We start from the raw sequence: 27,998 nt of genomic DNA, 5'->3' as shown, positions 1-27,998 counted from the left end.
CACTCCCCCTGCTTGTGTTCCCTCTCTCTCTGGCTGTCTCTCTCTGTCAAATAAATAAAAAAAGCTAAAAAAAAAAAAAAGAAATGAAAGAATGGACATCAATATAGTCCCCTTGGGCATTTTTTTAAAAATTATATTTTATTTTATTTCCCCGGGGACATTAAAAGAATAATAAAGGAATACTATGAATATCTCTATACCCACAAATGTGATGACCTACATGAAATGAACAATTTCCACCTAAGACATAATCTGCCAACACTCACACAAGAAGAAATAGACAATTTGAATAGGCCTACATCTATTGCAGAAAGTGAGCTGATAATTAATAACCCTCCAAAATGGAAAGCACAAGTTTCATATGGGTTCATTCATGAATTTCTACCAAACATTTAAAGAAGAAATTATACTAATTCTCTACAATCTCTTTCAGAAGACAGAAGTAGAGTCAATGCTTCCTAATTCATTCTACGAGGCCAGAATTCTCCTAATACCAAAACCAGACAAATACAAGAAAAGTACAGTCGAATATCTCTCATAAACATAAATGCAAAAATGCTTAAAAAAATAGCAAATTAAATACAACAGTGTATACGAAGAATTACACACCACGAACAAGTGGGATTTATCATGGGTATATAAAGCGGTTCAACATTCAAAAATCAATTCATGTAATCCATCACAATAGGCTAAAGAAAAAAATTACATGATCATATCAATAGATAGAGAAAAAGCATTTGATGAAATCCAAACCCTCAGAAACCCTGAAAGAAAGAAAGAAAGAAAGAAAGAAAGAAAGAAAGAAAGAAAGAAAGAAAGAAAGAAAGAAAGGAAACCCTCAGTAAATAGGCATAAAAGGGGAACTTCCTCAACTTGATAAAAAAAAAAAACTATTAAAAAAACCCCACATAGACAATCATGTCATCTGCTCTACAGTCTGTTCCACTCATCTGTGTGCCTGTTTTTTATGCCAGTACTATCCTATTTTGATTATTATAACTTTGTAATATAGCTTGAAATCAGGAAGTGTGATCCTCCAGCTTTGTTCTTTTTCCTTAGGATTGCTTTGGCTATTCGGGGTCTTTTGTGGTTCCATACAAATTTTAGAACAGTTTTATCTGTATCTGTAACAAATGCCATTGGTTTTGACAGGGATTGCACTGGGCCTGTAGACTGAATTGGTTAGCATGGACGTCTTCACAATATTAATTCACGGCATATCTTTCCATTCATTTGTATCTTCTTCAATCTGTTATCAGTGTCGTACAGTTTTCAGTGTACAGGGCTTTTGCCTCCTTGGTTAAATTTATTCCTAAATGTTTTGTTGTTTTTTGATGCTACGGTAAATGGGATTGCTTTCTTTTTTCTATTATCACCATTTTATTTCCGAAAAGTTCACAATGTCTTCTTCTTATTTATGATTTTAATAATATGAGCCTTTCCCCCCCTTTTCTGCTTAATATTGTATCCTGTGACATTACTGAATTCATTTATTAGTCCTAGTAGTTTTTGCCGAAGTCTTTGTTTCTTATATCATGTTCATCTGCAGTGATAATTTGACTACTTCCTTTCTGATCTGGATGTCTTTTATTTCTTTTTCTTGCCTAATTGCTATGGCTAGGACTTCCAGGACTCAGTTGAATAGAAATGGTGAGAGTGAGTCTTGTCTTGTTCCTGATCTTAGAGGAAAGGCCTTTAACTTTATACCACTGAGTATGATGTGAGCAGTGAGCTTGTCATATACGGCCTTTATTATGTTGAGGAATGGTCCTTCTATACCTAATTTGTTGAGAGCTTTTATCATGAAAGGATGTTGAATTTTGACAAATGGTAAACATACTTCTTTCCATTAAGATATAACCTGGAAGGGAGCGCTTGGCTGGCTCAGTCAAAGGAGCATGCAATTCTTGATCTTGGGGTCATGAGTTCAAGCCCCATGTTGGGTACAGAGATTACTGAAATACATAAAACTTAAAAAAAAAAAAAGATATAACCTGGAAGAGGTGCACATCACTTTTGATTCTATCCCATTGGCCAGGCAGGACTCAGGGCTGCACTCTACTGCAAGGGTGGCTGGGAAATGTAGTCTTTCTAAAGGATGGCTCTATATTTGTTAAACATTGGTGACTCTATCCCTAAAAAAAAGAAAATGGAATGGATTTGAGGGTTCAACAGCAGTGTCTGCCCTAACATATTGATGGGAAAATACTTGAAAAACTGGTAAGAGTATTTGTCTCTACGAACAGGGTACTGGTGGCTGGGGATACAGATGCGAGAAAAATGTTCTCTTTAAACTCTGTAATTTGTGCCATGTGAATGCACTGACTAATTAAACATTTTTTTTTAAAGATCTTATTTATTTGACAGAGGTAGAGACAGCCAGTGAGAGAGGGAACACAAGCAGGGGGAGTAGGAGAGGAAGAAGCAGGCTCACAGCGGAGGAGCCTGATGTGGGGCTCGATCCCATAACACCGGGATCACGCCCTGAGCCGAAGGCAGATGCTTAACCGCTGTGCCACCCAGGCGCCCCTAATTAGACATTTTTAACAAAGTACTGAAAAAATTTAACAAAATACTGAAAAAGCACACACTACCCTATGTGCTTAGTAAACCTCAACACCTGGTTCACTAACCAGAAGTTTCTGTGCCCTCGCCCTCACCCCCGCAGAGAGGGTTATAGATGCGGTGTGAAACTCAGGCCACAGCAAACTGTACACAATTCATATGGCTTGAGGGGCTGGGGAAGCCCCGCTGGCCAGCATGGGCAGAGGCCTGAAAAGAAATGCAAATTCAGATAAACGTGTGGGAGAGCTGCTCTTCCGGAGCTAGTAGACCTAGCTGGCACCAAGCCTTCCTTGTACCCTTCCTGACTGTGCTAAGCTTGCTTGGGGGAGAGGCCGATTCTGCCGCCAAGCCCTTTCCCCAGCACTGCTCATGCACAGAGGCAGGAGCAGACCAGTGCCCTCTGGGCTGGAGGGGTTGGGAAGCTGGGCCTGGCAACACGGCCAGCTCCTGGCGTAGGCGGTGCTGCTTGCCCTCTGAAGCAAGGAGCTTCTGAACCTTCTGCCGGCCAGATGTCTCAGCTGCCTTTATCCGGCTCTCACCTCCTCCTCAGGCTTCATGACTCAAGAGAACTGTGGAACAAACTTTAGCCCTGTGTGGGGTGATGTCTGGGGGCGCCACCAGCAATGAACCCCTCAACCAGGGGCCAGGTGGCGCAGCACAAGACGGACACCCTCCCATCCCCCGGCGCACCCACAGTGCAGGTCCTGCTCCCTTGACTGGCTCCCAGCACCCCATGGGGCTCCCCACAGCTGTTGTTTAATGCCCAAGGGGCTCCGTGCACAAAGAGAAACACATCGAGCTCTCCGCCTTGTCTGATGTGCAGTGGAGGAAAATGGAAACAGCATTTCTTCACATATTCACATTTGGGCATACCTCAGAGGCACTGTTGGTTGGGTTCCAGACTGCCGCAGCAAAGCGAACAGCACAATAAAGCAAGTCAAATGAATTTTTTGGTTTCCTGGTGCATGTGACAGTTATGTTTACGCTACAGTCTGTTACGTCTATGAAGGGCGCTACAGTGTTATGTCTAAACACACCCGTGTACATACCTTAATCAAAAAATACTTTATTGCTAAAGAACACTAACCACCATTTGAGTTTTCAGTGAGTTGTAATCTTCTTGCCGGTGGAGGCTGTTGCCTCGGTGTTAATGCCTGAGACTGATCAGAGCGGGGCGGCTGTGGCAATTTCTTAAAATAAGACGACAATGAAGTTTGTTACATTGATCGACTTTTCCTTTCCTTTGAACACTTGAAGGCCCTTGTAGGGTTATTAATTGGCTTAATTTCAAGATTGTTGTGTCTCAGGGAATAGGGAGACCTGAGGAGAGGGAGAGACGGGGGAACGGCCAATGAGCGGAGCAGCACACAACATTCATCAGTAGAGTGCTCTGTCTTGTATGGGCGTGTTTCATGGCGCCCAAACCAAAGATCAAACATCAAAGATCCCTGATCACAGATCAGCATAACACATACAATAATAACGAAAAACTTTGAAATATTATGAGAATCACCAAATGTAACACGGAGATACAAGCTCACAAATGCTGTTGGAAAATGGCACCAGTAGCCTCGCTCGCTGCAGGGTGGCCACAAACCTTCCATTTGTAAAAAAAACGCAGTATCTGCAAGGCCTCACAAAGCAAACACAAGACGAGGTATGCCTGTAGCCTTTCCACAACTAATACATTGAATTTTTATGATTTTAACAAAGTAGATTTCCCTGAATACTTAAACGTTACATGTAATCAATTACGCTCTTCCTAATTCTAATGATGCAGAGTCTCATAAATGTTTCAACTGCCTTTAAAAATCGACTAGTAAGAATACAGTCATCACAAAACCGGATCCGCATACTCATACTAAGACTGGTTACAAAATGCGATAGCATGCGTCTAAATTTATTATCTGTCGTCAGCAGGCCTAACAGCAGACAGGGTAGACATGTGCCCATACGCCACGCATCACTGCCCTCTCCTGGGCATCTCAGAGAGCTGACATGCCACACCTCCTGTGGGAGGCCCCTCAGCAGATCCCTGGGTCACAAACCAGCCATCCTGGGCACAGTGACCAGACCTGGGGTGGGTCCTAGATTCTAAGCCAGGACCTCATGGGCTGGCCAGGCACCTACAAGACTGGCACTGAAGTTCTGCCCAAGAAAGGATGTGGGTGGTGACGGCTGACCAAAGCAACCAGCAACTCACTTGGGGCCCCTGAAGTCTCTCAGGGAAAGGAAGGGGGCAAAAGCCAAAGACTCACAGAGGAGGCAGTGGGCAGAAGCCAGGCGGGAGCCCTGGGGAAGTTGGGGACCAGCTGGCCAGCAGCAGCCGGAGCAGCAGGAACAAAGCGAGACACCAGTGTCAGAGTTGGAATAATGCTCTGGGAGTTGGTGACTGGAGGCCAAGTGTGAAGAGCCTGGCTAAGGGACTAGCCTGAGGGGTTTTCTACTTACCCGAATCTTCACACAGTCAAAGGGAATGGACGAAAGGTGTTCTGAGCTGAGGTGATGGCATGTGTGGAGGCCAGGCACACAGGAAACAGAAATGGATCCAGGGACTTGTGTGCAGGAAGTGAGGGGAAGCAGGATGGGGTATGTGGGGGGGGGGGGGAGGAACTGTGAGGCCATGCCAAGGGAAGCCTCACCTGACCCCGTGGGGAGGCAGGGGCTGGGGTCACTCATCAGTTGTCTGGAAATGAGGAAAGGGGGCTTTGGTGAGCATCAGGCCCTAGAGCCTTGGGGAAGGCAGCTTCCCTATGCCAGAGGCAGTTCCCTCCTGAGTGATCAGATTTTGACACCTGATCCCGAAGGGTGGTGTGTGCGGCCACCATCACACTAGAGACCGAGGGCCGGCTCAGTGAGTGTGAGGGTGGCCTGTGGTCAGAGATGTGGTCACTGTAGAACATTCAGTGAAAAGAACTTCTAATGGTTTAGGGGAGGGGGCTGGCAGGATCAGATTTTCATTCTAGACTGGGGCAGCAGCTCCGGAGAGAGAACAAGACTGGCAAGAAATGTGAGGTGTGGCCAGTGTACAGAAGAGATCAAAAGGCATGGGAATGGCTTAGACTGCACAGAGCCTGTGGAGGTGAGGGGGGCAGGGGGAAAGGGCTCAGTGCAGAGTCTGGGAAGAGCAGCAACACTCACGGGGAGATCAGGAGACTCCAAGGAGTTGGGTGTGCAACACGTGGTCTTTCCTGGCTGGGTAAATAGGAGAGCCAAGAGAACGAAAGCTGCAGGAAGGAAGGCGACATCCACAGTGTCAGAGGACTGAGAAGCCCTCCTCGCCTCCTCCAACATACACAGCCCTCAGTGGCTGTACAATTTCGTTACAGCCAACTGCCCCTAGATGGCAGTGTGTGCACAGGGCAGGAACTGCCCAAAAAAACTCCCCAGAGACAGCAAGGCTCTCCATGGGACCAGCAGCAAGCTGTGAGAGGGGCTGGGAGGCACCCACGATGCCCACGGCATCCACCTATGCTCCGCTCTGCTTCAGGGGTGTGTGGGGTGTGCCTCTCTCTCCCCCTTTTGGGGGGGTAGGGGTCCTATCAGGATTCCTGCTGGCAGGGCCTGAGCATAGAGGTCTCAGGGACACAGCAGCCCCCCAAATCCCTGTGTTCATGATTCCCCAGGGGTACAGTCTTGGGTGGAAGATTGGACATCAAGCTGATGGCTCTGGTTCTATCACTTATGGGCTGCATGTCTCCCTAAGACTTCTTTCTACATTTGTTTTATAAATGTATAGCTTTGTGAAGGTCAGTTCATGTGAGATTATTCCAGAAGGAACACTTTTTATACCGCCAGGTAACTTTCACTTTCACTTTCATAGACAGGTGTCTGTCCCTTATTTCCAAGCTTTCAGGGACAGAGCTGGGGGTTGAGTGCAGGCAGTCTCACGGGTCCGTGTCTTAACCTCTCTGATCTGCACCTCCCTCTCATGTCTCATCTGGCCACATTTGGGGGGTTCCTCTTGGCAAAACCATCTTCTCTCATTTGAAGTGATTACGGTACGGGTGACTCACAGATGGGCAGGGCTGGAAGGGCATGGGGAGGTTACCTTCTGAACAAGCTTCCCATTCAGGTCCCAGGTCCACCCTGTAGGTCTGCTCTGGCTCTCCTTACTGAGGAAGCTGTCCTCCTCAGAGCCAGAGTGTGGTCATTCGGAGGCTGCTCCAGGTCCACTTCCCACATTCCAGACAGGCAGAAGAGCACAAAGGACAGAGCCGCAGCACCTGCGTTAGGAAAGTGAAACTTTCCCAGAAATCCCCACAGACACCTGCCGATGTCTCCTTGGCCAAGACGGGTCACATGGCAAGCCTTAGCTCCAAGGGAGGCTGGGAAATGTAATTTTGAAAAAAATAGGTTCCCAAGCCTGTTTGAAAGAAAGGAGAGGACAATGGATATTGAGAAAGCAGCACATGAATGGTAGTTAAAACCACGGAGGTACAGGGAATCGCCCTGGGACTGGGAGATGTGAAAGGAAAAAGACCAAGGCAGCATTCTGATGAACGCAGACTTGGAGAAGATCAGGAAGAGAAAGAAGACAAGGACCAAGGAGACCGAAAGAGCGGCCAGGGAGGTAGGAGCAGAGCCAGAAGCGTGGTGTGTGTACCAGTCAAGGGCGATGAACGTTTCAGGAAGGAAGGACTGATCCCCAGTTTCCAGTACTGCGTTGTGGAGCTCTGACCGGCCTCGCCCTGCTTACCTTTAGACTTCTCCAACACCAAGTCCCACTTCGGCTCAAGCTCCTTCCTCCCTCTTCCCCTGCTCCTGGCCTGTCCACAGAGAAACGTTGCAGCATGGAGCCCAGGAAGAAAAAAGGCAGCACGGGGACCAAAATCGGAACTGGACCAAGACGGAGGGGTAAGGAGGAAGTCAGAGCACAATTAAGACCGAGCTTTGCCAGTTAGCATTTTATTTACAGCCAACTACAGGTTCAGGAAAAGGAGAAGAAACTCTCAGCGTCTTTTTCTTCCTTCCTGTTCTGGCTTTTGTTCCCATAATCCATACCTCAGGCTTGCAGTCTGCACTATATAATTCAGCTATATTCTTGGTAATTACAGTTCCAGGGGCTGGCTTGGAAACTAAGTCACTGGTTATAATACAGCCGGCCCTTTTAGGAACTGGGGCTGTCTGTCTCTGGATTCTTTTTATTTTTTTTAAACCAGGAAAATAAAATGGGCCTGCTCTGCTTTGAGTATCCTTGATGCTCTGAAGCCACCCATATTGCTAGAAAAATATGGGTCAGGTAAAGCTTAGTGGGTCTCATATGGCAGCTGGGAATGGCGTAAGTAACTGTCAGGCGAGGCCTGGTGGGGGCGGGTGGAGGCCATGGTGGCTCTGTGGGCATTTCCTTCACCTTCTTCGTACTCTGCCACAGTGTGGCCAACTGGTCCGCGAGGGAGCGGTCTCTCAGAGGCTGCTTAGGCTGGCAGACCTCCACCATCTAGTCCATGGTGATTCACTCTCTCCTTCCTCCTTGCTCTAAGCTCCTCCTTCACACCCAGAATTCAGCAGATATCAGGTGTGAATGACTGCCTTTCCGAGGCCAACTTCACTGGAAACATCTCTGCCTCCATACCCCCCTCAATAATGGTGGTGGTGTCCCTCCATCAGAGGTGTCCTCTCCATTAGGGCCCATATCCCATCTCCCATCTCCCTTTCTTCAGAATCCTCACTCCTGCCTTCTGTCCTGGATCATTCCTATCACTCCATAAACTTGCTCTAGTAACTTCCATATTTCAACAAACCCCTCTGTATTCTAACAAAAGTTAAACCTAGATATGGTTACCAGCATCAGAAAACGGGGGATTAAACGAGACGGAAATTTCTTTCTCTCACAGACAAAGTCAAGAGGTAGGTATTCCCGAGCAGGTATGGTGGCTCCCCCAACATTAGGAACCCAGATGTATTCTAACTTGGGGCACTAACATTCTCAACACATGCCTCCCACTTCAAAGTCTAATATGGTTGCTTGAGCTTAAGTTATACATTCGTGTATTGCAGTATTCCAGTGAGCGGGAGAGCCAAGCTGATGAGAGAGCACCACGGCCCTTTAAAGCTAGCTCTCAAGTTGTACGTGGACGCCCCTTCCTTGCTGCTGGTTAGCTGGAACTAAGTCACATGACCACACCTAGCTGCAAGGGAGTCTGACAACTTGCTTTTATTCTGGGGAGCCATGTAGCCAGGGGAAAATGGCTATTAGGGTCATCTAGCAATCTCTGCCAAAGTCTCCTGTGATTCCACATTCGTTTCAAGACCCCTCCTAGTGCTCTTGTTCCTGTTAGACAAGCTGTCCAAACATGACAGCTCCACCATGGTCTGGCTCCCGTCCCACTACTCCAGGAACACGGCCCTTATCACAGTCACTAATGTCTTTCATGTTGCCAGAGTCGATGGATCCCTGACTGTCTTCAGCTTATCTGAGCTCCAAGCAGCATCTGACGCAGCTGACCACTTGGTTCTAGAAGCTCTTTCCTCTCTCTGTCTCTGGGATATAGCAGTCTCCTGGTTCTCTTCTTGCCTCCTCAGCCTCTCTTGCTTAGTCTTCTTTCCTACCCTGACTCCTCTGACTCCTCTGGGGTCCTCTTGAACCCTCTCTTCTGCAACTATTAGCTCACCCTAGGTGACTTCCTCAGATACCACAGCCTTTACCGTCTTTAAGACGATGCCTCCCAAAGTCCCATTCCCAGACCAGGCCTCCTTTCTGAGCTCCTAGTCTCAACAGTTGAGTTGGGTCTCTGATGGGCATCTCAAAGTCCACATGGCTAAAGCAGAATTCCTGATGCTTCTCCCTGAGCTATAGTCCCTTTCCTCTAGGTTACCTCATCCAATCAACGAGGCCCCATCCACCAGCTTACTCCAGCCAGAAATTTGAAAGTTATCTTTGCTTTCTCCCTTTCCTCCCGACATCCATCCTACCAATGTGTCCTGTTGAGTTCAAGTCCAAAATAGCTTCTCTCAACTACTCATCTTAGTGCGGCCACAATTTGGTCCAAACCACCATTATCTTTGGCCTGGGCTGCCACAACAGTCTAATTGTCTTCTTGCTTTTATTTCTGCCTGCCACCCACCCAGTGCATTCTTCACACAGCAGTAAATCAGAACATGTTAGTCTTTTGCATAAAACCCTTCGATGGTTTAATAAAAAGCCTCCAACCGTAGATAGTCTCGCATGCCCTGCCCACCTCCCCACTTCATCCTGATCCTCCTTCACAGGCTCGCTACTCAAGCCACACTGTTTTCTTTCAGCTCCTTCACATGTCCACATCCAGAGCTTACCTTTTTCCAGGGCCTCGGCACAAACTGCTCTCAACCTGGAAGGTATCTGCCTGGCTTTTCCCCAGGCTGTTGCCTCATCCATTTGACTTTAACATCTCCTTCTCAAAGACACTCTCCCTGCCAGCTCCATGGAAAGTGGCTCCTACTCTCTATCCCAGCCCCTTGCTTTTGTTCCAGCATTTATCTCAACTTGTAATTGTCTCCCCCACTAAAAGTAAGCTTTATGGAGCAAGAGGCTTCAGCAGTCTTGTTTAGTGTTGTATCCTCAGCATCAGAATAGGGCCTGGCACAGATGAGGCACTCAGTCAAGCACTCACTGTCTGCCTAAGGGTGACTAAATGGACAGGTTCCCCACGGAGGTCCCTAAGCTGCCTGGGATGCCACAAGCAGGCTGCCTCTCCCTTAATAAAAATAACTGGGAATGGTCTGAACAGTCTGCATTGCAAGATCTTCTCCTTTCATAGGACTCAACCTGTTGGTTGCTTGTACTAGAACGTGGCCCAGTTTTGATAGGTGCCACTTTCCTGTTGCCCACCTAGCCCTCCTCCACTTGGATGAGTTTAAGAGTCAGAAGTGCCTGTGCCTCATTTCAGAGAGGTGGGAGGAGACCACTGAGGTCAGCCTTTCTAATACCAGTACCCAGCCAGCAGTGTGACCACCCCTCTGCAAGTGATAGGGCCAGTCTCCCTCCTTCCTCAAGAGTGCTCTCAGCCACGTCCCCAGGACAGATCTTAGGAACAAATCTCGGCAGGCGGTCCAAAGAAAGCTTGGTATTTTTAGCACCAAGACAAGAAGGAGCAGGTCTTTGCCGCCCAGTGTGCAAAGAAAGGCAAATATTAACTACCTTCTCTTGAAGCACCCACCCCCACCCTCCCAGGCCGGACAGGAGCGCCTACTTCTCTCTCTCTCTTTTTTAAATAAGCTCTATGCACAACGGGGGATTGAACTGAAGACCCCCAAGATCAATAGTCGCTTGCTCTACCGGCTGAGCCAGCCAGGAGCCCCGCCTCCTATTTTCAATACGGCCATTTTTCTAATCCTGCGCTCACCCCTACCGGTCACCCCCGTACCCCTTGAGATGTGGCCTCCCCTCGGGCCCCACAACTCGGATTTCTCGCAGGCTGGGGGGCCCGCCGAGTCGTTGGCAAGGCCGTCGGCGCCCGCGCGGCGCACCTTCGTCGAGCGATAGCGGGGGCCCCAGAGCGAGACAAAGGGACGGACCGGCGATCAGGCCCCGCCGCCGCCGTAGCGGCGGCAGCGCGGGCGGAAAGGCCGGGCGGGCTGGGGGAGGGGCGAGCCGGGGGCGACAGGGGCGGGCCGGGGGCGTGGCCTTCCGGGGGCGGGGCGGGGGCGGGGGCGGGCCCAAGGCGCGCGGGGCGGCACTGCACGGCGCAGGGAAGCGGCGCTTTTCTCTCCGCTGCCGCCCGGCGCCGCGCCCCCGGCCCCGCCCCTCCGCGCCCCGCCCCCATCGCTCGGCCGGCCCGAGTCGCGCCCTCCCACCCCGCGCCTCCGAACTTGCTCTAACTTCCTCGGCCGAGCCGGGCCGAGCCGCTGCCGCCGCCGTCGCCGTCGTCGCCGCCGCTGCCGCGCCCGGGTGAGTGGAGCGCGGAGTCCTCGCTGGAGCGTCGGGCCCTGCCCCTCTCATTGTCTGAGGCTGACCCCCCCCCCGGGCGCCCTCTGGGGACTAGGACTGCTCCCCAGGTTCGGGCTCGGCCCCTCCGGCTGCCTCGCCTCTGCCCCAGAGGCGGCCCCGCGGGCGGCGCTGGCTTTGTCTGTCCAGATAGCTCGCGAGGGGCTGGAGGCCTTGGCCGGACCCCGCTGAGCCGAACTCCGGAGCCGGGCAGAGTGGGAGCCGCACCGGGCGACCAGCCTGGCGCTGGGGGTTCTGTCGCCCTCGCCCTGCCCGCGTCCCCGGACGGGTGCGTGCCGGGGCGGCGCGGGGGTGGGAGAGCTCGGGGAGAGAGGGGCCGGACCGCCGCCGCCGCCTGTAGGGGCTCTGTCCCCTGTCCCTGGCAGCGAAGCCAGGGAGGGGCACTCCTTTCGGCTAGTCGGAGAACCCTCGGTCCCCCAGAGCTCCGGCCAGGGGCAGAGGGTGGCGCAGACCTGGGAGGGACGTCCCCTCCCCCCGCCCCGCGGTGGGTGTGCACCGAGTGGCTCACCTCAGCGGTGCGCCCCACTCTGCCCAGCACGGGTTTGGGGTGGCCCAAGTTTGAGTGGGTGGTGACCCAGCTGCTTCGTGTTGGTCGTTTGAGGTTGTGCTTGGGAGCAAAGCCCGACTCCTGACCTAACTGGATCTTCGGTGGAGTTGGGTCTGTGGTTACAGAGTTGGCTGGTCTCGCGCCGCTCCTCCTGCTGGGGAGGGGTGGTGGTGCGAGTGGGTAGGAAGTGTGCGTGCGTGGAGGGGTGGTGGTGCCGGCGGGTGAGAAGTGTGTGTGTGTGTGTGTGTGTGTGTGTGTGTGTGTAGGGACTTCAGTCCTGGGACCTCTGGGACCCGTGTGGAGTTGCTCTCCTGCTAGAAGCGGTCCTTGCTGTGGGGATTCTCGGGGAAGGCACGGGCCCTGGTACTGGCCTGGCCAATGGCTGCCAGCTGTGATGAGTGCCGAGATGTGTGCGAGCTCAGGGGTTGTCCCTCGGTGCTGGTGACTGCGGGCATCAAGGCGTTTTGAGTCGTGAGTGTAGGGCGTTACATGGGAGCCTCTGCTGGTGTGCTCTCCAGTGGTCTGCTCTCTAGAGGTCTTCCTTCCGGGATGGGGGTTGTTTGGGCTGATAAGAGTGGATGTAGCTGTCTGCCAAATCCTCAAAAGTAGCCTTCCTCCTACCCTTTGACCTCAAAGTAGGGGAAGTTAATGCCTGCTGAGTGCTTGGGCCACCCTTCCCTATTTGTGAGAGGAAACCTGGAGTCTAGGCCATCAGAGCACCCCCAGCACCCCCATATCCCTTCTACTTTCAGCTAGCCCTGCGGTTGGCAGAGGCGCCCTTCCTTCCAGGGATCCTCCTGGGCCCTGGCACGCTCAGAAGGCGTCCTCTTGGCCCCATAGGCCTTTCTTGCTCCTCTCTCAGCAGTCTCCAAACTTTGTCCCAGTCTGGAGGTCCCTATTGCCTGGGAGACAGGCCACCAGAGGGATTTTCCCCTCCCCTCCCACTGCATCATCCTTTGTTGCATCCCTACCTTCAGCTGGAGAATTTCTCGATCTCTCCATCTCTGCATTTTCGAACTGCACTGCTTGGACCATCAAATGTGACCTTCAGGTCATTTAACAAAGCGTGATTGAGAGTCAGTGGGATGCCAGAGATGCCAGGCGCTGTTTGCAGGCACTGTTCTAGGCTCACGACTCCCTGACTGGCCCGTGTGCCCTGTGTGGTCTTAGAGCCCAGGCTGGACGTAGGTAGTAGGTGCTCTCTGGTGTTTTATTGATCTGCGCTTGATCTCAGCTTAAGTAGCATTATTCAGGCAAGCAGGAGTCCAGACCCACTGGTGCTTCTGGAGGTGGGTGCCTCGAGGAAGAAAAGGCAGGAAGGAGAAGGGCCTGCAGAGGTTTGGCTGCCCAGGGAGGTTCCCCTCCTTTACCAGCTGGGCAGCTGTGCTAATCTCTGAGGACAGGGGAGGGTGCCTCCCTTCCCATGTTTGAGAATGGGAGAACAAACTCATGCCCCGTGTAGGAGGGGAGGGGGACCTGCCCTGCAGGTCATGGTGATGGTGGAGGCCAGGACGTTCTGGAAGCCCTGGATTCTGGAGACGTTTCCTGAGGCCTCCCTTGGGTCACCGTGTACTCAAGGATTTGACGGGTTTTCAGTTTGGCAGACCCTGCCGATTATCGTTGTGCCAGTCCTGGGCAACCTGTGCTGGAGTTAAAACCCAGTGGAGGTTACGGACAAGTTTACAGCAATTCTGTGGAAGGTTTAAGAGTGTCGTAACGGTGAGTTTATTGAGACATACGCTTTATGGACGCGTACACCAAGCGCTATCCTAGAAGCTTTACTCATATTAACTCATTTAACCCTTGAACCAACATAGTATGATAGATAATGTATCCATCCCGTATGACAGAAGAGGACACTGTTCTAGAGAGGTCACAGAGTAACTCGCTCCAGGTCTCAATGTGAGCCACTCTCGTCATTTCTCATTTAGACAGTCTTCGTATGAAAGGTGTTTAGGATGCTGCACAGGCTGGCCTACAGTGGAGCTGGTAGGTCCTTCTGCGCAGGGTCCTTTGATCCCTGCTTCTGAAAGCATCTCATCTGTCTGGGCACACAGCCGGCATCCCCGACCCCCTGTTGAGGTACTGGCGGTGTAGCTTTTGTCTCCCTTGGGCCAGGGAATGGGAAGCCCAGCACTGCCATGCAGAGAAGATTGGGGAATGAGTCATGGCCTCTATCTGTCTAGATAGATCAGGGTTTGCTGTGGTAACCGTCCCCGAATGTCAGCGGTGTAAAGAACCAGCAGTTTATTGCTCACGCCATATCCATTGCGTATCTGCTTTCTGTTCTCACTGTGAACCCATGCTGATTAATTGGAACATTTCCAGACACTTGGACAGAGGGACAGAGAGCGGGATCAGTCTCACCCTGGCTCTTAAGCTCCCACCCAAAAGCGGCATTTCACTGGCCAAAGCAGCCACGTGGCCCTACTGATACCTAGAGTGTGGGGTGAGGAGGAGGACTGGGGACATTTGGTCAGTAGCACGGAATGCCTCCCATCTGCCTACCACTGTGTCCTGCTCTGTGACTTCTTCCCAAGGCCTAGGTCTGAATGTCACATTTCTGTGTCACCAGAAACATTGATCATGAATTAAAGAAACACTGGTGAGACTAAAGATGAATTGGGGTGCCACATTTGAAGGGCAGAGGGAGGGTGAACAAGCCTGCAGGTTAGGGTGGGCAGCCTGCTGTCTGACCCTGGGCAAGTTACTTGAGTTCCTTGGGTCTTCTTTTGCTCATTCATTCATTCATTCATTCATGGGCCCAAGGACTCATGGTGAGTCCCAGGCCGTGGATTCCAACTGAGCACATGTTCAGCTCCCGGCCCAGTGCTGAGGGCTGTGCACTGGCATAATGATCCCTGTTTTCTGTTGTGGGATCCTGCTGACCTTTCAAGAGGGATGCTAATGCCGGTGGGGAGGAAAGTGGGCTCCTGCTCCCCATCACTGCCCTGGCTCATCAGCCCTGAAGTTCTTGGACTTCCCATGCTTTACCTGTATGTGGCTGGTAGGGGCAGCCACTTTTCTAGAAGTGGGAGCAGGTAGAGGCACCCCTATGAGGCCTTGCCCTTCCTCTTCCATTTTGGACGCTCTGGGGCTGAGGTTGTCGGCCTCTAGGAAAGGTAGTGAGGTCACTACAAGCTGGAAACACACGGAGAGCAAGCTTGATTGAGTGTGGGGCTGGGATGGTTGTCTGGCCTGTAGAAGGGGGTAGAACCCCTCTGTTAATTGTAGCTTTCCACTTGAGCCCCCCCTTGCGGGGCATTCCACGCTATGGAAACTTGGCTTTTGTGATTTGTCACCTGCTTGGTCTCTGGTGACTTCCAGCAGGGCCAGGAAACCCCGGTCGAGGTCGTGAGACCCCAGGTGCTTCTGTACTGGGTTAACTTACTATCCTTAGTCCTAATTCCTCCTTTTTCGGGGCCTCTCTGCTTTCCCATCTGGAGTATGGGGGTTTACAGCAGTGGCCTCACTCTTGGCTGGTCACCAGAGTTCCCAGGGTACTATATAGACTAGTGCTTTGGGAATCTTTGGCCTAGGTGGATGCCAGTGTTCCTGGTTTGTCTTACCTTCCCTTATAGCAGTGTCCTCTCTGAATCAGTGTGGGATATTCATAATGTCTCCACGTCCATTTTCTACCTAACAGCATATTTTTTGGTTCGGACAAGGGCAGGTGTGTGTGTTGGAACAGCACAGGCCCGGGCTGTGGTGGGAAGTGTTCAGCGCCTCTGCCAATCAAGCATGAAGACAAATAACATTGTCTGGCTTGTAGGGTAGACAGCGGGAAGGCCAGCTTTCAGGTTGTGTCTGCTTTCTAGCCCGAGTGACCTGGACAAGGCTTTGGTTCTTCCCGCAACCCCCCACCCCGACTTGATTTTCTCATCTGTAATGAGAGAAGAATCTGCCCTTCCTGTCTCTCCTGGGGTTACCGTAAAGCTCAAGTACACACTTCAGGTCTGAGAAGCAGGACCTGAGCCCCGGAGTTAGGCCTGACACTCTGGTTTGGGACCGCTGCCATCACATTGACAGCCCTCAGCAAAGTGTTCACCAGCAGCTGATTCTGGGAACCCCACTTCCTCTACTCTTGGGCTTGGTGGGGTGGGGTGGGGCGGGGCTGGGCCAGGCTCTGCTGTGCTGTGGTTTTTCTTTTGGAGGCCTGGTCAGCTGAGCTTCAGTGGGCCTGGGCAGGGTGGGGTTAAACCCTTCACTTCTCGAGGTCTGTTCTGCCTCCCTTGCTGAGCAGCGGGGGGAAGGCTTCGAGTCCTGGTGTCCATCAGCTGGACTGGAGGGACTGGCTCCTCTCACGCTAGACACCGTCAGCCTGCGCTTTGTGACCCAGAGCCATGGCAGTTGGCTCTAAAGTGGCAGTCTGGGATCCTGGGTAAGAGGTTAGCCCTTGGTGCTGCCTGAGACTGTGTGTTCCCTGGAATTTGGGAGAGCTGAGGCTGGGCTTTCCTGCAGCGCTAAGGTTTGGGAAGAGGCAGGCCAGGACAAGGGGCTGGGCAGGGCTTGAGCCTGAGGAGAGGTTTGATGACCTCTCTGGGTTTTCCCTGACGACGTGTACCAGCTGCTGGGACCCGTGCCAAGCTACTCTGCAGGGCCCAGAGAGCTTTTTAAAAAGAGGCTTTGAGGAATTCCTAGTCCTGACACCTAGGAGAGAGTCCCCAGCAGCTGCTGGAATTAAGTGAGTGTCCCCTGAATCTCTTTCATCTACACCTGGAGGTCTGAGCCCTGAGCTGGGAAGGGCTGAGGGCCACAGCCTCTCCCAGCACGCACAGTCCCAAGGTAGGTCTTGGGCTCACAGCCTGAGGCCCTTCGGGTGCCTGAGGAAAGCCAGGCTTATCAGAAAATGGCCTTAAGGAAAAGAGCCGCCTCACATTCAGATTTGGGCCTCCTGAGGAGGGGTGACTGGGCCCCACACACCCATTGCCGCAGTTCACACCACCGTGTGACTTTCAGCAGCAGTGACGTCGTCGTGATCCCCCATCTGTGATGCCCTCCCCGTGCTCAGGACTCTGCTCATTCTGTTTCTCTGGCTGCTGTTACCAGCTGCTCTAGGGAGAGGCTCTGGGTGCCCACTGAGTGGCCGTTGTCGTGATGTGTGGCCAGCCTGCAGATTTTCTGTCTTATTTCAGCCCTTTACCCCTGGGCCAAGCAGATGACTCTGTCCCTGGGCCTTGGTGGGGAGGCCAGCTCCAGCCCCAGACCAAGTGGTTCCCACATTTTCGGTCCAGGAAGACTTGGAGCTCCGTGTTGTTAAAGAAATACTTATTCGGACACTTGTTTAAACAGGAAAGCGGACTTTATGCGGGGCTCTTGCAATAGGTAGAAGGACTTCTGCTCTGGGCTTTTGCAGCAGGGAAGAGAGATTGGGCTTAACCTCAAATACAGCCTGGAAAAGTGGAGATTAATAGGCAAGGAGCAGAATGGAGGGGGTTGGTGGCTGGAAAATCTCTCAGAGGGTAGGGTAATCCTTCGCTGACGGACCTCAGGGTTCTGTTGAAGGCAGGCTAGGGTGATCTGCTGTTACCCGAGGGTTGTTGGAAGATGAGGAGCTGGTCAGACATGGAGGGTAAGGGATTCTGGCCAAACGGACTCAGCAGTATTCTTGCCGAAACTGGACTCTGCAAGGACGGATATGGAAGCCCAAGGTCAGACCTGGCTGAGCAGAGGGCTCTGAAGAGCCTAAGTCTGGTCAAGGAGAGATGGTCCGTCAGGGTTCCGAGGCTTACAGCAGCCTGCGTTCAGCCTTGCTCCTGGTTCTCGCACCGGCCTGAGCTCATCACTGTTCACACTTGTTTCTCAGGAGTGGTAGCTCTCCCCTTTTCCAGAAACCTGTGTCCTCGTCTTTTCAGCATCTCCTGGCTTCTTATTCTCGGCCTGTTGGACTGCCCCTCAGCACCCAGGAATAGACTGGAGGCCTGGGTTCCCTGCAGCCCCCCACCAGTGGCTCCTGTTGCCAGATCTGTTGGGTGCCAGACCACAGCCCCTTGACGCTGGACGACCCTCCCTGTTTGACCCTTGTTCCTTGGCTTCTGTACCTTGCATTTCTTGTTCTCTCCATCCTGGGCAAACCAGTCCGACAACTTTGTGGATCACCCTCCTCCTGGGGACTGGACTGCCTCATTTGTCTGAACTGGGCCCAGGGAGGTGCTGTGGGGGCTCTCCTCCCCCTGCCTGGACTGTACAACGGGACCTTCTGGTGGGAGCCCCCTAGCCTCCTTCCCGTGTTTAAGGCCTTCCCATCCCCGCATCCAGCCAACCACGCGTGACGCTCCTTGTTTCCTCTCTGCCCCTCCTCTCTACTTGGTCAGTCTCCACTGATGACCTTGTTTGGTGTATCTTCTACTCCTGGGGCAGCTCTCGTCTCAACAGCCAACTTTTTAGGAAGGAGGCCACCCACTGTTGGGAGAAAGAAGGGTGTGTGAAGAAAACCTGTTGGCTGTGGGTTGGGGGCCTTCCTCACTCCTGAAGGCTCCAGGCCAGAAGCTGGCTCTGTGCCCTCATCCTGCCTGCCACAGTCGCTGTCTCCCGTCTCCTAGGTGCTTCCTGTGAAATACAAGTCATGGTGTAAACACAGATACGTTTTGAGGGGGCATGTTGACAAGGGAGTCGGGTGCTGGTAGTGGTGGGGTTTTCATTCCCCAGGGAGCAAGGAGGAGGGAGTGGTGTGTACCCAGGTACAGGGGTGGCTCAGGGCCCCTCTGGGTTGGGGTAGCCCTGAACTGTTCTCTGGGGGGAAGACAGATGAGGTCGTGGGGCAGGTGCCAGCTGAGGTGCCACAGCATTTGGTGTGTTGAGGATTAGTGCTTACTTGGGGGTGGGGGCCTTGCCCACTCAAGCAGGAAGAAGATAGTTGGAGAAGAGCTGGTCTTGGTCTGACGGAGGGTTCTAGGATTCTGGGCAAGAGCCGCCGAGGGGTTGCGCCGGGCTCGCTGGGGGGCAGGGACTTGCTTCCCAGCAGCTGAGGTTTGAGGGCTCCACGTGCCAGCCTGATTCTGCTTGTTGTGAAATGTCATTTGTGCTCTTTAATTGGGGGGCTACTAGTTGAATGTTGAGCAATCATCAGAGAGCATCTTATGGTGTAGGGGAGCCAAACATCCACTCCCCCTCTTCCCAGCCTTCTCTCTCAGTGGCCTGGGCAGTCTGTGAGCTAGAGGTCAGTAGGAGATCTTTGCTGCGGTGGCCTGGGAGTGGTGGCACTGAGTGGGGGCCTAGTTCTGGGAGGGAGGAAGATCTCCATTCATGAGCCACTCCCTGCTTTCCGAATGGTCTCACCCAAAAGGTCTGGCCAGTCCTGGTTGTAGTAGGCATTGTGTCATACCCCTCAGAAGCAGGAGAGACTGGGATGGTTCTTCTATTGCTCCTCAGGGAGCAGATCACTTGGAGGAAATACATCAGTGCTTCTGAGTGCAGAGTGTTTATTGACATGCAGTTAAGAGAGGCTTTTAAACAACATGTATGTATCCCTTTAGTAAGGAATAAATATACAGACCCATCTCACCGACTCCATTTTGCAGTTCCCGTTTCCCGAAAGGTATATACATGGGGTTTAGTGGCGAAGGGATTGGGGTTTTTGAGCTGGGATTTTGGAGAAACTGTTTTTAGCCTGTACTTGGAGTTGGGCCAGGCCTAGAAATCTGTTGAAATAGCTTTCTTTAGCAGCTGAAATTGGGATGGGTTCATACCACTAGGAGCTTAGCCTTACCAGTGGCTGGGGAGGGCCTTGAGAAGGGTCCCTGCTGGAGGCCTGGGATGCCCGAGGCTGAGCCTTCCCCACACCTGCGCACATTGCCTGGAGCTTGGGGTCTTCCAGTCTCACCGCCGAGTAGACCTGCCCCCAGGGGGTCCTCCTTGTTGGGATCACTTCAAGTTTCCTTTCTGCCTTTGGCAGAATCTTCTCTTATTCTTCCTGGGAAAACTTCTATTTTGGGACCTGGGGAGGAGTTGTGAGTAGGGAGCTCTCTGAGTTGGTACTCTTTCTTGATGACAGAGGCTGGCAGCCCCCCCCCCCCCATTTCTCCCTTGGCCCCCCTGGTCTAGGGAGTTACCACAAGCTGCATGTGGAGAGTTATAGGTGTGATTCTTTTGTGTGTGTGTGTGTGTGTGTGCCTGCAGTTGCAAACTTGAGGGATTTTATTTTATTTTATTTATTTTTAAGCTCGAGGGATTTTAAATGTCAATTTAGGTGTAACTTTTAATTAAAAAATGTATACATGATTTTTAAAAAACGCATGAAGAAACACCGTGGAAATTAGCATTTCTATGCCTGACCCCTTCAGGGCTGCTCCCCTGAGGCCTCTGTCACCAGATGCTGGGTGCCTAGTCAAGCGTCATCTCCTCTCCGTGCTCCTCCTGTTTCTCTCCTTGCTAGTACCCTAATTACTCTGTTCTGTACTTAGTGATTTTTACTCTAAAGCTTATCTTGGGATTGCTCCATTTCAGCTCACAGATGAGTCCATTCTTTTTAACAGCGACACGTTCTTCTGCTGTGTGGTAAACCGTGATTCACTTTGTCAGCCTCCTATTGATGGACATTGAGGTGGCTTTCAGTACCAATTTTGTTTCTAGAAGCCGAGCTGCAGGAATGCCTTGCGCAGGCTCGTAGGTCTGTAATAGAAGGCTGGGAGAGGAGTCTAGGCATTGAGTGCTTAACGAGAAAAGAAGCACGTTGTTTTGATTCCAAGGGGGAGAAGGAAAGTTTCCAAGCTTTCCTTTCGGAGGCATCTTGTCTTTATCTCCGCAGGCAGAGCCTGGAGCTGGAGGGAACACAGCGAGGGGTGCTGGTGTCCTGGTTCCCGTTGCAGTCTTGTTTTGGTTCAGCTCAGGTTAGCCTGTCTCCGCAGATCAGCTGTTGTTTGCAGCCCTTGGCTGTGCCCTGTGCATACCCAAAAGTGTGATATAAGAGGAGGCGGCCGGGGCCAGATGAGGTCTGAGGAGGGAGGAGAGGCTTTGCAGGTGGGGGTTTGAGCAGGCCCAGGAGTGTGCAGGACTTGGGTAGGGGTGTGACCTGGGAGTCTTGGCTGAAACACCAGCAGGGGTGGGCATCCACTTTCTCCCTCAGTTTCAGGGGTTGGTGTGAGGGTCAGGCCTCCTGCCTTGGCCTCGCTGGACCTTTTGTTGCTCTAGGATCCCCGTCTCCTGCCTGCTCTGCAGCCCCAGCTGCTTCAGGCCAGTTTGGGTCTGACTGCCACCCTGTGATTTTAAAAGCCTGGGTGGAAGGCACCTGGTGTAAATAATAGATGGGTTTTTTTCAGGCGGCTTCCTTTTGGAGAAGAAGCTGGGGGTGGGGGGATGAGGGCAGCTGAGTTTTTCCTCCTGGGTTGGGCTGGGGGGAGGGTGGGAGGAATGTGAGAGTTGGTGCATGTGGGAGCCATCGCCCAGCATCTTCCTGGGAGCTCTGGGAGCCCTGTTTCCCCATCCCCGTGGCCACTGTGTGCCTCTCAAGTGACCACAGTCTTTCCCTTTGTGGCTCTGGCTGCCACTGGCCTGGGTAAGGCCAGAGCAGGGAGACTAGGGCCGGCTGGCGGATGAAAGGGGGCCGACACGACCCTGAACTGCTGAGTTTGGTGCCTGTGCCCCTGTCCCATGTCCCACTGCTGCCATCTCTTGCTGCCCCTGTGAGAAGTCCAGAGCTTCCCATGCCCACAGCTCTGTTGTATGGGGCTTGGGGCCTAGGCAGCACAGAGGTTCCTATTGTGGCCGGGTGGCCGCTAGGGCTGACCTGTAGGACTGAGGAGGTGGGGCCTGGGGACTACAGTGGAGCTATTCACAGGCTCTGCCCTGGTTTCCTGCTGCCTCCCATTGTGGATTTTTTGAGCAGGGGGAGGGGAAGAGGAGAGGGGGTGGCCAGTGCTGCTATTGTTGCTGGCGGCAGGAGCCCTTTATGCTCCTAGAAGTCTTTTGGTAGACCGGTCTTAGCCCCTCGGGACCGTCCCTGTGTTTTGTGATGCTGGGCGAACTGCCCAGCCTGGACTCTGCCCTCTCCCAGTACGCTCGCCCCCCCATCTCTGGAGGTCTAGGTGGGCCCTGCTTTTTGTCGTTACCTCTATCAGGATTTCCCTTCCCCCCTCTCAAGTCTCCATGCTGTGCCTGGAACCGCCCCCTTCCCCCGAAGAGTTCAGAGCAGCCGGGCAAGGAGTGGTGCCTGTCCGGTCAGCCATCAGCCACCTGCCTGCCGCCCCTGGGAGCGGTTCTGCCTGAGCTCTCCTGGGCCAGCTATGCCCTTGCGTGGCGGCCAGGTGTGTGCCTGGGATGCTGTCAGTCTCGCAGGCTCTGCTTTCCTTTGTACCTCGTTGCTCAGCCCAGTGTCCCCTGTTCCTGCCTGGAGCGCTCAGCTGCAGAACAGCCTGCTTGCTGGCGGGCTGGCCTGCAGCCTCCACGCTGCCTGAGCCACGGCCATTTTCCTTTGTTCTGCCGTGTCCGGACTCTTGAATCTCAGGCGGGCAGCAGGCTGGGCAGGCAGCAGGCAGCAGGCGGCGGGTACACAGCACCAGCGGAAGCCCTTAGGACATGGATCTGCTCACTGAGCCGGAGGCAGGCAGTCCCCCGGCTGCACTCAGTTCTCCCAGCTGTCCCCTCATCTCCCCAGCGGTGCTGAGACTGCTCTTTGATTAGAGAAGGTCACCCCCTCTTACTGGATCAGAATCGTGGTGACTTGTACAGTGAGGACCTGGAGAGGTCCCACCTGTTTGAGAGGGCGTGAGAGAGAGGGGAGGGGGAGAGAACACACAGCCCCTTGGGAGCGCTAGCCTCCTGGTCTTTGACAGAAAAATCTACTCCCAGGCACCACGCGTGGTCCTCCTTTACCTCCCGGCTCTCCTCCATGAAGCCCATGATGAAGCCTGTGGAGGGTCTCTTGGCATTTAGTGTCAGGGGTGGTTGATAAAGTTTCTTCTTATTTTGGTCTCTTCATTGTTGTGGGAATTCTTCTCCCAACTGAGGGGACGCTGCCCCTGCCCCTGTGTCTCACCTCCCCCAGTTTTTGGTGGGCCTAATGAGCTTCCTCCTGGGGGACTGGTTTCAGTCATGTGTGGGCAGAGCTGAGGGCTCTCTCAGGTACCTTTTTCTGGAGTTCAGCCTGCCCCCAACCAGAAGTCTCTTGCTTCGGTTTCTAAACTGCAGCCAGAATTTGTAATTGGCACCTGTCTTTGAAGTAGAGTTGTTTTGCATGAAGACTAGTTACTTTCACTATTTTTGTTGTGTTTAGCCTTTTATGTTACCCTTCCAAAACCCATCCTTCTTTGAGATCAGCCTGGCTCATTGTAGGGGAGGAAAAAGAATTTTCCCTCTGCCCTTCTTGGTTCTTGGCTGAGAGCTCCTGTAATAAAAGACAGATTAACAAGGAGAAAAACAAACAGAAGTTTAGTAACAGGTACACCTCCTGCATAGATGAGAGGGATCCAGGAGAACTTGAGGAACTCCCTAAAATGGCCCAAGCTATCACCTTAGAAACGTTCTTTAGCTAAAGACACAAAAAAGGTGACTGGGGTGCAGGGGAAGACCAGGAAGCAGGGTAAGGTTGTAATACAGATGTAAGCTGGGCTCTGTCTCCACTGATAAGTGTTTCTTGTGATTTAGTGTCACCCTAGTCTTCCTGGTACTGGGAGGAGACACCCTTCCAAGTGGAGACTTCCCTTGTCAATGTAAATTTCCCTTCAGTAACTTCTCCTTGGTTTTCAGAGCTTCTCCCCTACCTGCAGTTTTTAAAAAATAACCAGATCAAGATAATCCTTATGCCAGAGAGGCAGATTTTGGGGTGGCAGATTCGCTCCCCTCCTCATTAGCCAGGTCTCAAATTAGGAAGTGAGCTCCAGCCCTGGACGGGATTGTGCTCTGGAGTGTCGTCATTTCAGCAAGTGTACAAGACGCAGCAAAAAGAGCTAAGTTTACTTTCAAATACATTGAAACACAGGTGCTGCTTTTACAGTAGTTGGACCCAGACAGGGCCGGGAAAGGTCATGATTGGGGCAGCACGGAAAAAGCAGATGGAGGTAGAAGGCTGAGGTTGAGTCCCAGCTCTGCCACTGGCTCTTTCCGGGTGACCATGGCAATTCATTTCCGTGGGTGCCGGTCTCTGGAAAATGGAAGGGTTGCAAAGATGAACTTCAGAAGCATTTTAGCTGTGACTCTGAGCTCTTTGACTCTAATTCCAAAATGGTTGGTCACTACCTTGAAAGCCCCTGTTGCTAACTCAGGATCTTTGGGGGAAGAAATGTTATCATATGGGATTAGCAGAAGGCATTTCTTCCTTAGGTTCTTCAGAGGTGGTGATGATGATCGGTCACTTCCACAGATGTCTGTCGGTTTTCACCTGGAAACTCACCCACCCCAGGCCTAACCTGTACTATCAGTTCTTACGGGCTGGGTGTGGTGCGTGAGTAACTCTTCTCTCTGCAAGCCGCAAGCCGCATTCCCTCCTCGAATTGTGGGGTCAGGGGAGGAAAGTAAAACTCTGCATTAAAGTCCCCTTAAAGTGAGGCCAGGCTATTAAAAGTAAAAACAAAAACATTGACAAGGAGACACCCTCTGTACCTAAATATCCCTCTCCTCTTCCTGCAGGGGTAGGGGTTGGTTTAAATTTTGTCTCCATGTTGTTGTAGATTCCAGAAGGCAAAACCATCCTTTCGCTGGTGCCCTTTAGGGTTGGTTTCTGGCCCTTTATCTGCCTTTCCCCACCCAACCGCCATCCCCTGGGCCTCCTGTGCCTACTGGCCCAGTGGCTTTCCTCCCATTGTCCTCCTCGCTGCCTCCATGTCACTGCTCTAGGCCGTGCGTTTCTGCCAGACGTCACAGCAAGGCTTCTTGGACGATGCCCAAGAGGCAGGGAGTCCAGCTTCTCCAGTCACTGGGTTAGAGTAGCTTCCACAGCCATGAAATGGGAATAAAAATAACCTGTAAGGATGCAGTGGGATCCACTGAAATACTGAACGCAGTCCGAAACTACAGCTCCCGGAAAGCAGATTGGATCCCCGTCAACCTAGTCACAATCAAGGTGGGTGGCCTTTCCTCCCAGGACTTGCCCTAATGGTTGTGGCTTTTCTGTTAGGCGTCTCAGGTCCTCTCCTTTCAAAGCACTGCCCACAGGCCTGTCGCAGGGCGGCATTGGCAACACCTGGGAGCTTGCGATGCGGCATTGACATTTTCACAAAATTCCCAGGTGATTTGCATACACTTTCAAGTTGGAGAAGCCTTGGCTCAGACACCTTTGTTCCGCCCGCCTGTTGCTCTAGCACCTTCCTTAGTCTGTTTTGTGGTTTTGCAGACTTCGCCCTCTTGCCCTCCTTGAAAGCTGTCGATCAAACAGGTTTGGCAGCTCTGCCAGCCCCTGTCCCCTCGGGTGTGCAGTTGCCAGCAGCCCTCCCTGGGTGCTGGGGGCATCTGGGAGGTGGGGCTTAGGGACCGAGCAAGCCCCCTCGGCCTGGCAGCTGTGGGCACCTCCCCCAAGCCTGCTGGCGAGGTCATCTTCGGGGCGCGGAGCCCAGGGGGTAATCGGAGCCCTCCTTTGTGAAAGGGTGGCAGGGAGCCTCCCTCAGCCATCTGGTGCCACTTGCCCCGCCCCATCTGTCCCAGCTGGACGACAGGATCAGAATCAGGTTGTAAATGTTTTCTTGTAGAAACACAAACCATTCTATAGAAAGATGTTATGATGTATGTTGAAGTTCAAACAAGTCGTTCAGAAAGGGGACTGTATATTTGTGTAGCAGAAAAAATTTTGATATGGCTCCCCTGATATCTGTGGGATCACCTACCTACCTCCTGTGTTCTGATGGGGGGGGGTTGTGGGTGTGAGTCTGCAGGCTGGAGGAGACCTGGCTCCCTGCACAGCTGCGGGGGGGGGGTGGGGGGAGTGGCCTGCTGGGACTCTGTTTAGGGGCTGAGCGGCTACTCTCCTGACAGACCCCTCTCAGCCTTTTTCAGCAGTGGCCCACCATTGATTTGCATTTTAAAAAACCTACTCCCCCCCTTCCTTTTCTCTTTCTTTTCAGCGCACAAAGTTTTATTTATTTTTTTCCGAGCAGGCTTCATTTTTCTTAGCTTGTTTGGGAAGTTTGTTTTGTTTTCTTTGCTCTGTGACACCCCCCCCCGCCCCCCGCCCAGGGCTGTTCGCATTGCTGGCAGGAGGCCAGAAGCCAGGCTCTGCCCTGGCCTTGGAGACCTCCCGCCCCTGAGCAGGATTCCCGGGTGCTCCCAATGCTGTCCTTGGAGTGAAGTGGGTTGGTTGTCTTAAAACACAGTATATTGTAGCCGACTGTGCAATGTTGGGTACAGAGATTTTTTAACATTTTAGAACCATAATCTTTATGCATTTCAGGCATGGAAAATTGGAGGAAAAAGAGTCAATGGGGTGTGTGTGTGTGTGTGTGTGTGTGTGTGTGTGTGTGTTGGGGTGAGTAGGGCGGGGGGCAGGGCAAACTCCTACAAAGAGAACGTTTCAGGTCTACGTGAGATGTGCAGGTCAAATCCTTGCACCTACTGGAGTGCCCCCCCCCCCCCCGTGGCGAAGCCTCAGTTACTGGAGCAGTTGATTGCTCCCCACGAGTGGGCCCTCTCATCACCTGGAACATCTGTGGTGTGTAGGACCCCAGCTGTGGCTGCTCTGCCGGGGCAGCCTTTGCTGGTGTGTCGTGTTCTGTCGACAGGCCTGGCCCAGAGCGGGGGACACGCGGGGGGCTGTGCCGATAATCGCCTCGGAGAGTCTTGGGGAGACGGTTGGTGGCCTCTGTTGCGCTGCAGTGTGCTGTCGCCATCTCAGGGCAAGCTGGTGACTGTCTCGATGTGGAGCGCTCGTCTCGTTCACATTTAAAGCATCATCTTCGTAGAGCGTTTCCTGACGGGCTTCCCGCCTCCTCCTTCCTTCCTGTGCGAGATCCTGCCCTCCAGCACCTTCCTGACTCCGCATGCCGTAGAAGGAAGGGTGTCCCTCGTCCCCTGTGTCAGGCGCCGGTCTCACCATGAGTTCTTGGCCTCCACAGCCTCGTTCTGGGTGCCTTGCATGCAGCAGGTGTCCGGACATGTAGCGTCAAGTCAGAGGCGTTTGTCTCCCACAACAAAAGCCTTTTCGCTGGGAGGGACTGGCCTAGCGAGTTTGCGCACTGATGGATTGCTCCTCACGTCTTCTTCAGTCCAGGGAGCCCGTACCCCAGGCCCTTAGTTGAGAATTTCGGACTGGATCGAGGGCCCAGTTAGATCCTCCTGAGGTCTGGACATTGCAGCATGTTGGCCTCCTGGGATCTTGTCCCCGTCGAAGGTGGTTGAAGGTGTCATGGTGAACTGGGCTTCTGGGTGTAGACATTTCATGTGCATATAGGGTGTCAGAGACGGGCCTGCCCTGATGGTCGGGCTCCGTGCACCGTGGCAGCAGGGGGCTCCCCGTCCTCCTGCAGGCCTGAGCGACTTCACCTTCCACGGCAGAGGGAATAGCAGCTGGGAAGACAGGAAGGTGCCAGGCCTCTTTTCACCCAGCTTTCTGAGAAGTTGGGGGCCAGTAGTTGGGGGTGACTAAGCCCTGTCTCACCTGGGTGGGCCTGTACCTTGTCGATGCTGCTGGTGCTGGTCGATGAGCTGTCTCATGAATCATCCTCAGGGCTCTCTCTGGGCCCCAGGCTGGCTTTTTGTCCTGATGTTGTATTTCCATTTGTTGTTGTTTGTTTGTTTGTTTAAGAAAAATGGCCACAAGCTCTACGTTTTGACTGGAGGCCAGTTATTTTGTAGATTCTCCCTGAATTTGAATTTCTTGGATTTTTTCCTTATGATTAGATTCAGGTCCTGCGTTTTCATCAGGAATACCACAGAAATGAGGTGTCCTCAGTACATCCCCTCAGGAGGCACCCGCGTTGGCCTGACTCATTACTGATGATGGAAACAGCGATGACTTAGTTAATAAGGTGGTATCTGCGAGGTTTCTCCACTGCTGAGTTACTATTATGTTCTCTGTAATTAATAAGTGTCCTATGGGGA

At 52.6% G+C, this 27,998-nt stretch overlaps 1 protein-coding gene and 1 long non-coding RNA gene across 10 annotated transcripts in view; one reads left to right on the top strand and one right to left on the bottom strand.

Annotated features, from left to right (window-relative positions):
- Positions 1-37: 37 nt before the first annotated feature.
- Positions 38-10,900, bottom strand: LOC123782993 (uncharacterized). 9 transcript variants are annotated; one of them, XR_015724805.1, is made up of 3 exons: positions 5,208-10,900; positions 3,653-3,885; positions 38-2,772 (listed from the first exon to the last, which is right to left on the bottom strand). It is a non-coding gene; the product is annotated as an uncharacterized LOC123782993 (long non-coding RNA). The 9 variants fall into 9 exon arrangements; XR_015724806.1 differs by lacking the exon at positions 38-2,772 and having other exon boundaries at positions 3,616-3,885; positions 5,208-5,251; positions 5,707-10,900; XR_015724809.1 differs by lacking the exon at positions 38-2,772 and having other exon boundaries at positions 3,616-3,885; positions 5,208-5,792; positions 6,617-10,900.
- Positions 10,901-11,303: 403 nt separating this feature from the next.
- Positions 11,304-27,998, top strand: part of TSPAN14 (tetraspanin 14) — a 53,655-nt gene continuing 36,960 nt past the window's right edge. The window contains exon 1 of the mRNA XM_045783203.2: positions 11,304-11,434. The gene's annotated coding sequence lies outside the window, so the exon portion shown is untranslated. The remainder of the gene's footprint in view (positions 11,435-27,998) is intronic.

The sequence above is a fragment of the Ursus americanus genome, chromosome 6 (genome assembly GCF_024610735.1).
Source record: "Ursus americanus isolate L20-20 chromosome 6, mUrsAme1.1.p, whole genome shotgun sequence".
In the NCBI taxonomy this organism is placed as follows: Eukaryota; Metazoa; Chordata; class Mammalia; order Carnivora; family Ursidae; genus Ursus; species Ursus americanus.
This window is presented reverse-complemented; position numbering and strand designations above follow the sequence as displayed.